The sequence below is a fragment of the Leiobunum rupestre genome, chromosome 6, assembly GCF_980474605.1.
Source record: "Leiobunum rupestre chromosome 6, qqLeiRupe1.1.hap1, whole genome shotgun sequence".
NCBI classification, from domain to species: domain Eukaryota; kingdom Metazoa; phylum Arthropoda; class Arachnida; order Opiliones; family Sclerosomatidae; genus Leiobunum; species Leiobunum rupestre.
This window is the reverse complement of record NC_143389.1, coordinates 40,196,708-40,209,364: the sequence shown is the minus strand read 5'-3', so window position 1 is coordinate 40,209,364 and position 12,657 is coordinate 40,196,708.

The window sequence follows — 12,657 nt, the reverse complement described above, 5'->3', positions numbered from 1 at the left end:
CCAAAGGCAAGAGCAGCCAGAGCTGCAAACGTTGGTGTACTACCCCAAATACCTGAGGTTATATTCCCTTTAAAGAATTCAAAATCAGTAAAACACCGCATGGAGTATTAGTGTTTAAAAGGTATATTCTTCTAATTCTCACTTTCAACAATCATATAAATATATATTAGGTTTTTATTTATTTGGTTAGATAATCAAGGAATCGATTGGTACCAGTTATGCATCGTCCAACAACGGTGGATAGTAATAATTCTTGGAATAAGACACTCAGTTTTCACGTCGTTTTTCAAACAGCCAGGTAAAAATTGTATTTCGCCATCTTAAGTATGAACTGGGTGTAGGGATTAAAATAAGATGAATAATTGAAAAAAAAACCGGAAAAATGTTGAGTAAAGCGAATGCAGATAGATGCGGGTATTTATACATTTTTTATTATATTTTCCAAATTTCCTTTATCGACTTTCGGAAAGCGGCCAATTTTAGATTTAAATACACAAAACATAGGTAGGTAATTGAAATTTTTGAAAAGGAGAAAAGCAAGTTAATTATTCCTGCTGGATTAGTCATTAATGAAAGAGGAAATATTAGAAATTTCGTATTTTATTCACCTCAAATTTGACGAAGGCCTTGGGAGCTGAATTTTAAATTCTTAATACAATACATCAGTAATCGGAGCTAGTATTTCCAAAAGGCACGTGCGGATGTTGAGAAGCGAAGCAGCCGTTGTTGGAGTCCTATATTTCATTTTTTGAGTCTCTAAAAAATGATTCTGGTTACTGGATCTTAAATTCTCCGCACGCTTGAATTTCCGTGCATTCACAGCCAGCACAAATGAAAGAAACTACCGACAAAAACTTGAATTCTTCTTCTTATTTGGACGATAATTTATATTACAAAAGAAATGCCTCAACGAGAGAAACTTTTAAAATAACAAAAGCTCTAGTCATTACACAAAATTCGTATAAATAAAAATGTGGTTTAAAATTATACTAGCTAGTTGCGCAGGACAATTATTTAAAAATTGAATAAAAACAACGATATTTAAAAGTACACAAGATTATTGTGTTCTTTTAAATATCGTTGTTTTTATTCAATTTTTAAATAATAAAAATGTGGTTATGTCGAATTTTAAATTAAAAAGGATAAATTAAAAAAAAATCCAAAAACGATAAATTAAAAACAAAATTCCAAAACCTATAGATTAAAAATAAAATAAATTCCAAAAACGATAGATTAAAAATAAAATAAATTCTAGAAATGATAGTTTAAAAATAAAAATAAATTCTAGAAACGATAAATTAAAATTAAAATAAATTCTAAAAAAGTTAAATTATAATTAAAATACATTTAAAAAAGTTAAATTATAATGAAAATACATTTAAAAAAAGTTAAATTATAATTAAAATAAATTATAAAAACAATAAATTTAAACTAAAATAATTCTAAAAACGATAAATTAAAATAAAATAAATTCTAAAAACGACAAAATAAAATTAAAATAAATTCTACAGACGATAAATTAAAATTGAAATTAATTATAAAAACGATAAATTAAAATTGAAATTAATTATAAAAACAATAAATTAAAATAAAATAAATTCTACAAACGATAAATTAAAATTAATTATAAAAACGATAAATTAAAATAAAATAAATTCCAAAAACGATAAAATAAAATAAATTCTAAAAAAACGATAAATTAATATAAAATAAATTCAAAAAACGATAAATTAAAATAAAATAAATTCTAAAAACGATAAATTAAAATAAAATAAATTCTAAAAACGATAAAATAAAAAATAGACTCTTAAAATGATAAGTTAAAATTGAAATAAATTCCAAAAACGATAAATTAAATTTAAAATAAATTCCAAAAATGATAAATTAAAATTAAAATAAATTATAAAAACGATAAATTAAAATAAAAATAAATTCTAGAAACAATAAATTAAAATTAAGTTAAATTATTAAACCGATAAATTAAAATTAAATCTTAAAACGATAAATTAAAATGAACATCAACACTATATATATAGCTAATCAAGGCAATCCGTTCCTAAAGAAAAGTAAATTATTCGGCAGGTGTTGGGGGAGGTGGGGTGTCAATCTATTTACCGCACCTGTCCAATCGGCCTAAATCGGTTATCGCTTAAGTCAGTTCAGCGAGGTATAGCACAAGCGCAATAAGCCCTCCCTTAAGCCAGCGATTTCGCTTCTTTCACCGCGATATATTCCCAAGCATTTGACGTGTACCGTTCCTACGCTCTGTAGAGAAAGAGAATACAACGGAGATGGAAATGTAGCTACGAGGATGGCGAAGTGAAAAACCGTTAATTAACCGGTTTGAGTGAACAGCCAAAAGAGAGATTCTTCGAATTTCCGAAGCTGCCGGAATTTCGGAGGCTTGGCGCCCCTGAAACTTTGTTGGCCTTTAAACTTAAATAATCTAGTTCTGTCCGCGCGCCTGTGCTAGCGTTAGGCCTTCCAATTTTCTCTCGGACACAATCAATGAAAGGTTCGCCCGCGGAACGATAGAGGGGGTTGAAGACCTCATCGGGTCTATGCCCAAGCCGACGAAGTTGGCCCGATGGTCGAGTCTGCGCGATTCGAGGGCCATCTACTAGCTGATATTGGCATCGATTCGGATGCAAAGCGCGTAGCCATTCCAATATTCTAGGCGTCGGTCTCTCAATTTCAATTTAACTTTAGTCGACTACAATTGACGTTTGGTCAATTTACTTTGTCGGACAGCTATACTCTGTTTAATTAGTTTTATCTCTTCAAGTTTTAATTTCACACGCGTTAACTTGAAAATATATAATATAAGCGGCTCCGTCGTAATTACATTTTCCGAGTTGTAATTTAGCGGTCAACGACTGCGTCACAGAAACACAATGATTCATTCGGGATCTTCTCGTTTGTTTGGGAAAATTAAAATTACTGGACTAAATTCGCTTCAAAGATATTATAAACCTCGTACCCTAGATTCGAAATCACCGCCTCGCGCCTGGTCTATAGCGTTTACCCGCTTCCCGCCGGAGCTCCGAACAAATTAGCTTCATAGCTACTATGGTAACAAACTATAGATAAGACCGCGGCCATCTTTGAAGACGCGCTGTTCGCGCAACAACGCGTCGTCAAAGTTGGCCGTGATAGAACTATGGCAGCTAGGAGCAACAAACACAAGGAGAACGCAGCTAGCCTTTAAACACGCTAACGCCGGGTTGTGTACGAATTTCATTGGACGAGCGTCACGAGCCTTTACGCTGAACGTTTTACGGGTGGGGGGGGGAGACAATTTCCGAATTTTCCCCTTCCGAAGGCAGCAGGCGCTAAAGCGTCTAGCCAATGAAAAATGTACACAAGAAAATCCACGACTTTTGACGGGTTGCGTTCTCCTTGTGTGGGGTGTTGTGTTTGTTGCTCCTAGATTTTTTCGGAGGTCACGTGTCGGAAGTGGGTCAACGCTTCGTTACAAAACCGTCGATCAGAAAGCTCTCAGAATTCGAATCTAGAGCGCGAAATAGTCAAGACTAAAATGAAGAGAAGAACAGATTATTACAAAACATTCGCTAATTAATAAGATAAACTCATTTGAACGCTGTATATCAATGGAAGGAGAGAATAGGTCTAAAGGCAAAGACCCCTCTGCAGGGGGAAATAAATTTCTGCGAAAAAAAAAGATTCGCAACTCAGCAATCTCGAGCATTTCCCCGGCAACAATTACTCAAGGACTTAAGTCGAAAAGCCTTCCCTTCCATTCTTTATTCCCGGAACCCTCCATCTTTGTTTCGCGCGTAGCCCTTTGCTATTTCAATTTCCCAACATTCATTTCTCCTCCGTCAGCCTTGACTCCGAATATTTTTTCCTACAAACAGACCGAGAGAAATGAGAGAGGGACGACTATTTGCATAAATACTAGCCGGTGTTCCGGGGTATAAGTCGGAATTGTTGAGCGCAGCCTATTATTTACCAGCGCGTCCGTACGATGAAAGTATTCCAACTGGACCTCGGATAGTTTTCAGTAATGGATTCTAGTTCTCGGTTGAGCAGGGTGCTAAATAGACTCGGCGTCTTGGCAGCAAACAATACTAAATCGAAAGTGTCTGTTTACGCGCCATATACAAAACAGCTGGCTTAGGCGCGAGTACGGTACGAAAAAAGGCTGCATTTTTGGGAAGAAATGCAGCTTCATTAATCAAAGTAGGCCAGAACTAGCGGGAAAAGTTGCATCAAAGTTTTATTTCATTAAATACAACGTTAACAAATTAGTTAGTTTCTTAAGTCAGAGAATAACAATTTATTGTTATGTTTATTAATTTATTTCACTTATGCAAATAACTTATGATAAGTATTTGATTGTTTAATATTTTTTCCAGTAATTTCTCGCCATTTTTCCAAACTGACGAAAATAAAAAATATCTTTTCCCTCATACATGTAAATGTTTGTAAATAATCTATATGTCCCTTGTACTAAATTTGTGATACTTTAATGAATTTTCTTATTATGTACAACCTTGTAGGTTCGACTTGTAACTGTTGTTGTACACATTAAACACACCATTTCATTTCATTTCATTTCATTATTATTACCGTAATGATGGGTGATTTCAACAAAGGAAATCAGTCTGGTTTAGGGTCTTGTTTTCATTCGGGTAAAAACGCCTCAACGTTGAGCGTCTAGAATTTAGTAGAAAATTCAGAGATATATTAAAACACTTCTCCACAGAATGATAAATTTCAATTTCTACTATCAGGAAACTATATAGGTATACACTTGGAATGTCTAAGGAAGATTTTTACGGTCACGATGAAGCTCGTAGAAACGGGCGTGTCATAAAGCGGGAAAACTCACGAGAAAACCTCTCGCGCCTCGCTACCCTAATTCGACGAAAACTCGTCATTAAGCCTAGTCACGGTTATTATATTATTAGCTTACCTGATTATCTTTTTTATAACCATAAAAATACCTGAAGTTAGGTATCACTACGCTTCTTTCGCGAAGAACATTATAATTACTTTAAAATATTAAGTACGATAACAAATTGAGGTTTTTAAATCCATTGTTTTATAAGCCTATTTTGCGCGGGAAGATCGCCTATTTGTTACCACGACGACGCATTCTTTTCGCGTCAAACCTCGAGCCAATTAATATGAAATGTCGTGTTACGTCTTACAATTGACGTGTTTAAGCCCCGCCTTTTTGTCGACGCGCTTTCGTATTGGAACCTTAGACATTCCAAGTGTATACCTCTATAGTTTCCTGCTACTATACATGCACTCAATCTTTGGACGTATAAACGTTTTGACGTGCGTAAAGAAAAATTCGTTATGGCGGGCGTTAGTAGAAACCAAAATTAACGGGGATTTCTTGGGTCAACGCTCACCGTCGCGACGGTTTTGCAGTTGTGCAAATTGAGCCGCGTTCACATTTTCTACCAAAATCCGATTTCATTGTGGGTTTATCTCAAATGCATTAGAGGTCGGGGACGGTTAATTATTATCCATGTTTAATTTGATTTTTTCGGGAAAAAATGTAAACAACGAAATTTACCGGTTAATATTTCGGAAAATGATTAAAAAACATGTATTATTCGAAAAAATTAGCTTTTTATCGAAAAAACGTCGTTTTTCCGATTAATTTTCCAATTTATAAAAAAATTAATCGGATAATACAGAAATATAAATTACTTGATCAAAACATTTTTCGAATAATTTTGAGAGCTTTATCTATTGAATAAAAGTTAACAATCCCCGACCTCTAAATGCATTGCTCAAAACTTGCACATGACTAAGGCTTACAATCTTGTAAATGTTTGCAAATTTTTGCGTGCCCCAAATAAATTATATAAGTTTCATCAACATTCTCAATTCTTCTCGAACGCTACGGAAATCGAAATGGGGAGTCAGTGTTTGAGGACCGGCAACGATTGACTCGTTTTTTTTCTTCTAGAGGAGAAACAGGAAGTCAGCGCTGGCACTTTGTAGGCTTAAGCCGTAGAGGCGGCGTTTGTTGTGGTGGTATAGTGGTATATTGATATAGGAGCCTAGAACGATGGAAGAATTCCGGAATCTCTAAATTTTTTGCGTCTCTCACAAAAGAAGAGGATGTTTTCCTCATTCTTCCGAAAGATGGAGACGCTTTCGCGAGACCTCCACGCTCGGTCGGAATTCCTTTTTAGCAGTAGAAAAACGGGGCGAACTTCAACTGGCGGAACTTCCGATCTAGCCTAGCTTGATGTATTTATGGTTTTTATTCCGAGCCGAGAAACACGCGGCGAAAGGGGCCAATCGAGGTCACGATGGATAGCCAGAAAAACGCCAGAATCATTAGGTCGAGAGAATATAGCCTCAGCTGACAGTTCCGGAAAAGGCCGAGTCGCCGGCGCCTTCTCGAGTAGCGGGCGAGTCTTGACGTCTCCATTTAGGGGAGACAAACGAACTATACACCATTCTTGGAGAAGTAGAGCAATTTGTGTAGGGGCCTGCTGGATCCGGGGGATAATTTTGTTCCAGGGACTCATTACCTAGTCCTAGCGGCCTACTGAGTTATTAGAAAGATCCGCGCAGCTGTCGGCCTCACGTCCTGAAAAACACAAAAGCGGAACTCCTCTACGCTACAAAAACAAAAACTACGCCACTGTAAAAGGGAAACTAATGCCTAAATGAAGAACGACATCGATCCAGAGCGTGGTCATCTTCGGACGTTAACCCCCCCCCCCCCCTCCAAACCATCCTTAAACGATAATTTTTTTTTAAATATATAATATAATAATCATTTAAAGAAAATGTTCTCGCAAACCGCATCAAAAATATTTCCTTGGCACGATCGTCTTAGAAAGAAAAAACTTTACCACTTCATAAATCTTTACATTACTCTGAAGGGAGCGAAATTTTTTCAAAAAGAATCGGAAATTTCTTTATATCATAGTATACTGTAAAAGTACATCCGCAAAACGACCATGTAATAATTTTATTTTTCCTTTTATTTAAGTTATATATTTATTTATTTTAAACGTTGTGATCCTGGATTGGTGCAAGTAGAGCATAGCACCAATTTGATTTGGGTCAGCGGAGTTTCACGAAAATCACCCGACGGCGGCGTGGCGCGCTTATTTTTTAAAAATCCTCGGCGGCGTTGATTTTTTTGGCGGTGGCAGCGGCGCGAAGGGTTAAAAGTTTCTCCCCCCTTTAGAAAATTTAGGGAAAAAATTCACAATTTTTTTTTTAAGAAAAACAAAAGTTACGTAGAAAATCTCTAAAAAAATTGGCGGTTCGGCACCAAAGACAATTTTACGCGATCAATGACTTAATAATAATAATAATATTAAATATAATATTAAATAATAGGTAATATCAGAAGTTCATAACATATCTCTTACTAGAGAAGTTTCCATTAAAATTAAATATGCAGATTTGAAAATTCGATTCGGTTTCGCAACAATTTCCCACCAAATCGCCAATGTGTTTTATGATTATTTAAAATTTTCACAAATTGATGAAAAATGTACCAAATATTACCGGAAATAGAATTAATTTACATGTGTCTGACGTCAGAGAGAGTCTCAATAGGGTATGTTGACAAATTCATCGTTAAAGGTCGTTTCAACGCGTAACTCCAAAAGGTTTTTGTATACGCCCGTGAATAGAATTTTAGTTAACATCGTTCAATATGACGTGATTTTCCAATCAATAAAACGCCACTCGAAAGCGTCTCGAGAGTCCAGTGAAAAAGTGGTCAGGAAAGGCGAGTTCTAAAAACATTCTCCACGTCAAGTAAGGGGTAATTGACTAATTGAATGCCTAAATAAATAGGTGCGCTTCAAAAAGCTAACTCGATTCCATTTACGTTCCATTAAACTTTGATTTCGCGCATTAGCGGAGAACTTCAAACGAAGGCGGCGACGCCTTTGTAGTTTTGACGAACTCAAAAGCGTACGGGATCTCGGTTACGCGTATCTTACCTTTCTTAGGGCCTCTAAGCGCTAAATTCCACTCTCCGACTATGAATGACCGATGCCCCGGGAATAAAATTTCACTTTTATGTTCAGTTTATAAAAATTCTACGTGGATAGAGTATGTATAATTTATTATTCCATTTGAAAATTCTAACGCTAGCCTTATCGATAGTCGGGGAGCTCGTACAAACGCTATTTTGTATAGGGGAATATATTAAAAGATTTTTCATGGAAGCGTTGTACCTTATAGCCTGTAAATCATAGAACCAGGGTGGAAAAGTAACAGTGAAATACCTAATTTATAGTTTTTGGTTTTAAATAAATTCACAGTTTGTAAAATTGTACTACTAGCTGTATTAATTTGTCTCTAGTGGCATACTACGGCTCAATTAACATCGGAATTAAGCTATTTAGACCCAAAATATAACGGCGCAAATGTTTCTAATTGTAACCGAGTCTCTAAATTAAACGGTTCTCGAGATACGTTTTGAATGACCTTGAAGACATTGAAGGTCATTGAATATTATCTCATAAAATGACCCTTTACGCCGTCTATGCGATCTGAAAATATTAAACTCCTAGCAAAAATAGATTTGTAATTATTAGCAGTGGAGCATGTTTTAGTAGACACCATGAAATTAATATTTGCCACACGTTTTCCCAAGCACGAAATTTTTGTTTGTTGATTATCGTAAGTTGATGAATGGATCAGCAATTTAATTCGCGTGGAGCCTGTAAGCCTTAAATTAGATTCGCTGTACGATGAAGTATCGAAGAAAATATTGGCGTTGTCTTCAACATGAAGCCGAGGCATTTGTACGCCGATTCTAATTTGTTTCCTCTCTCACAAAAAGCGTCTTTACAGAAGCACCGGGTCGATGTAAGGGGGAAACATATCCAATAGTATCTGTAGCGACCACTCCAACTCTTCCGATTACTCCGCAACAAACCAATATCATCCCCTTAAGCTCCCCAACGAACGCGGCAACGTCGAACTACGGCAGTCACGCGCTGGAAAGGCGGGAGGCTCGGGTTCTGGAGAGGCGCAAGATGAAGTTTCTTCATTAGTAAGTTCTGATAGCGTGACGGAACTACATCCGATAAGAAAATAAGGAAAAGAGTTATATTACAGCTGCTTCCCATTAAGGACTAATGAATCACTACCTTTCTTTTCTCAACCCAACAACAATCTCATCTTAAAAGAGTGTTACCGACTGGAAAGCCCAATTGATGGAGACCTCACGAATAAGCTTACTGCTTCGTTATATTAAAAAATATGCGTATATTTGTTGTAGAGTTGTTAATTTACTGGAAAAATTAAATGCGGAAAAATAAAAAATTGAAACATATATTACTTTTTCAGAGTTTTTATTCTAGACTAGAGGTTTAGTTTTACTTTTGGATTCGACAAAATGGGGCGAAAAGGCCACGAAATTTAAATTTAAGCAACATATTAGACTAATCGTGGAATGAAAACCCTTTTTTTCGGAAAAATACGGAAAATATTTCGGAAAAAAGACCTCGGAAATTTTAGGGAAAATTTTTAGAGTGGGAAATTTTCCACGGTAAATTCACTTACAACTCTAGTTGGTTGCATGTTTATATCATAAGTAACATAATTACGTAAGTATAACAGCGAATGGTTTCAGTTGATGATTATCTTTTATGGAGTAATTGCGTAATCGAGGAAACTCACGCCCTATTATCTTTGTTGGCAACATTACTGCAAAGAATTTAGAACCCAGGAATGGAAACTGCAGCTCTATCTAGTATAATTTGCTTGTCTCTAGCCTCCAAAGGCAAACCTAGGTTGACGGGCTTATTTCCGGTTCTATTGATTCGCCTAGCCGGAAGCTCTCCCGTCAACTCGGTTTTTCTTTCGATTCCTGGGGTCTATATTCTTTGATTACTGTCGGGTTAGCGTAATAACGTATCATTATATTGGCAAATTTAAAGTGTTTTTTATTGTTGAATAATACACCTTGGCTGAGCCTTCAACTAGGCTGTTGGAGGCAATTTCTAATACTCGTAGGGACTAGTAACGGAGTTCTTATAGTCCTTAGCCACGTAATGATTTAAATGGTCATTGGCGAAACAGACTAATCCATTCGCTTGTCATTATAGATGGAGATATACTTATTTTATTATTATACTTATGGTTATTTACATTTATTTATTTTTAATTTATATTCATATTACGAATAGTGTTAAATATATCTTCACTATATTATGTATTTCGTTAGAATTATTTTTTGTTTACGAAAACTGTTTGGAAATACAAATAACACTTCTTTCTAAGGTAGATATTACAAAAACTTCTATCAAATTCGTAAATTTACATTTTTTATTATCTACCTAATATTTAATAAGAAATAAAATTTTAAGCGGGTATATAGACGATTAAATATTGATTTATTTTTGACGAAATTGGGTTAAAATTATTTAAAGGTCAGCTTTTTGTCGCCTCTGAGCGATAGCAACGTTTTGAAGTTTTGACGAACAAGGATTAACAGACTTTGAGTCCCGTCTGTCACCATGACGACTAGAGCGCCTCGTGAAGTAGCTCGTGCCTTAGTAGTCATGTTTTTTATGACGACTACTACTACTATACTTTATAACGCAGTTAAATGAAAATATTTTTTATATTAATAGGTGTTTCTATATACACTCTTTTATATCCTTATTTGTGAGAGCTGCCATTTTATTACAGGTCTGATTTCAAATAGCGCATGCAAGGCCGCTTCAAATGGTCAAGTGCGCGCGACGTCTCAAACTGATGAGCACGTGCAGGCGCCCTTGCCTGTACTATTTTAAATTAGGCCTGTAATGAAATGGCCGACTTCGTAAAAGAGTGTATAAAATAAATCAATGAAAAAATAAATGTATAAAATGTTTTTTCCCGCGGCACGAGCTTAAGCTTTTTAGTGCTTTATTGGCACGTGCGTTTCGCACGTCGACTTCAAATACCAAAATCTGTATCGACTCTCTATCTTCAATAACTTTACACGTGACCTCCGGTATTTTATAGAAACACCTATTAGATTCTAGTTAAACTTTCTATAAATTCAAATAATTCGATATTTGCAAAAGTTTCCCTTTCAACTTTCATATTAATAATCTCCATAAAATGTTAATAGTTTAAAAATATAAGCTATTTCTTCGAAGGAAAAAATTAAATAGTTTGAAACAGAAGTAACGTATAATAAGTATGACAATTATCAAAAATTAACACAGAATTTATTTTCAGACTTATTACGCAATCAAAGTTTAGTTTAGCACAAAGCCCCCTAGTGTCAAAATATGCTCTTATCGAAATATCCTAGTACCAATGACTATAATATGCTAGTCAGTTCAGTTGTAAGTCCAAGTCGGAGCTAGTTCGATAGTATCAGTGTCGAAAAAAGGTTTGGTAAGAGGATTTGAATTAAAACGATATTAATTTATTTATGTTACAAATAAACAGGGTGTTTCAAAAGGTTATGCAAACATTTTGAGGAATTGTAGGGGGTGCAGTTTCAAAGTGATGAGAAATCCGGGTTCATCACGACTTTAAATTCTGTTTAAGTTTACTCTTTTACGCTGGTTACCTCGATTTGTTTACAAAATCCTTTTTTACCTATCACACGAACCTAAGCCTTAATGTTTGCATTTCCCTGCTGCTTGGTTTTGCGCTTGTTGCAGCCTTCTTCCAGGGGCTAGTAGGCCAGACTTTGAAGCTCTCTGGCGCTCTTTTCACTCATCGTAGGAAAATGGGGAAAAACAGGTATACTTCTCAACTCACCCCTACAACTCCTTCATATTTTTGCATACTTTTTGAAACACTCTGTATGTAGGATTTGTAGGTTGATCTTTTCCACACTTTCATTTTTTTGATCTACTGAACTTACATTTTTATTGCATCATTATCGATACAAAAATTACTATTATGCATCTTTCACATATATGAGAAATAATTTAACAAAATTCGGTTCAAAACGTCCGTATATACGTTGAAGAGAGATAAATCGAAGAAAGCGGCTGGAGGGAGAAAATATTGGTTAGAATTTCACGTCTCTTGTACAGTGGCGCCATCTGTAGGGATGGAAACGAAATGTTTCTTGTATTTGAAAAAAGAAATATCGTTAAGGGGTTTTCGTAGACTTTACCAGCCGTTTTTACAGTAGGTATTAAATGACGTCACGCGTATAGCAAAAATACGTCAGAAAAGCGAATGTTCATAAAGATAAAGCACTCCGAAAAATTGTGATTTCGAGTTAGATAGAATTCCTGAAGGAGACGTTATTCTATATTAAAGTTAACATTGGCGAAGGGAGAACGAGCCAGAGCAGCCAAACATCATCCGGAGAAGACTTTTTCATCACTTTATCAGCTAACTCTCTTTTTCATAGCCACAAAGAAAACATGACAGATACAATTTTGAAGTTCTCTTGTTTCTCCCCAGGCCGTCTCATATCTCGGAAAATGATACGGAAAAGGTGAAAGCGCGAGTAACAGATACATTACGCTAAGGATAGAGGGATACGGCAGGGAAGGAAGAGGAGAAAAACCCTTTTAAACTGGGAACAGATGGGCCCATTTGGATCAGAAGACCGGAAATAAACGCGTACGACCGTTTTGGCCAAATCGAAAAGAGATGGCGCTGCGATCGATCAATTCTAACGAACCGTGATTGAGAATGTTTACCAAAGGTTTAAATCTG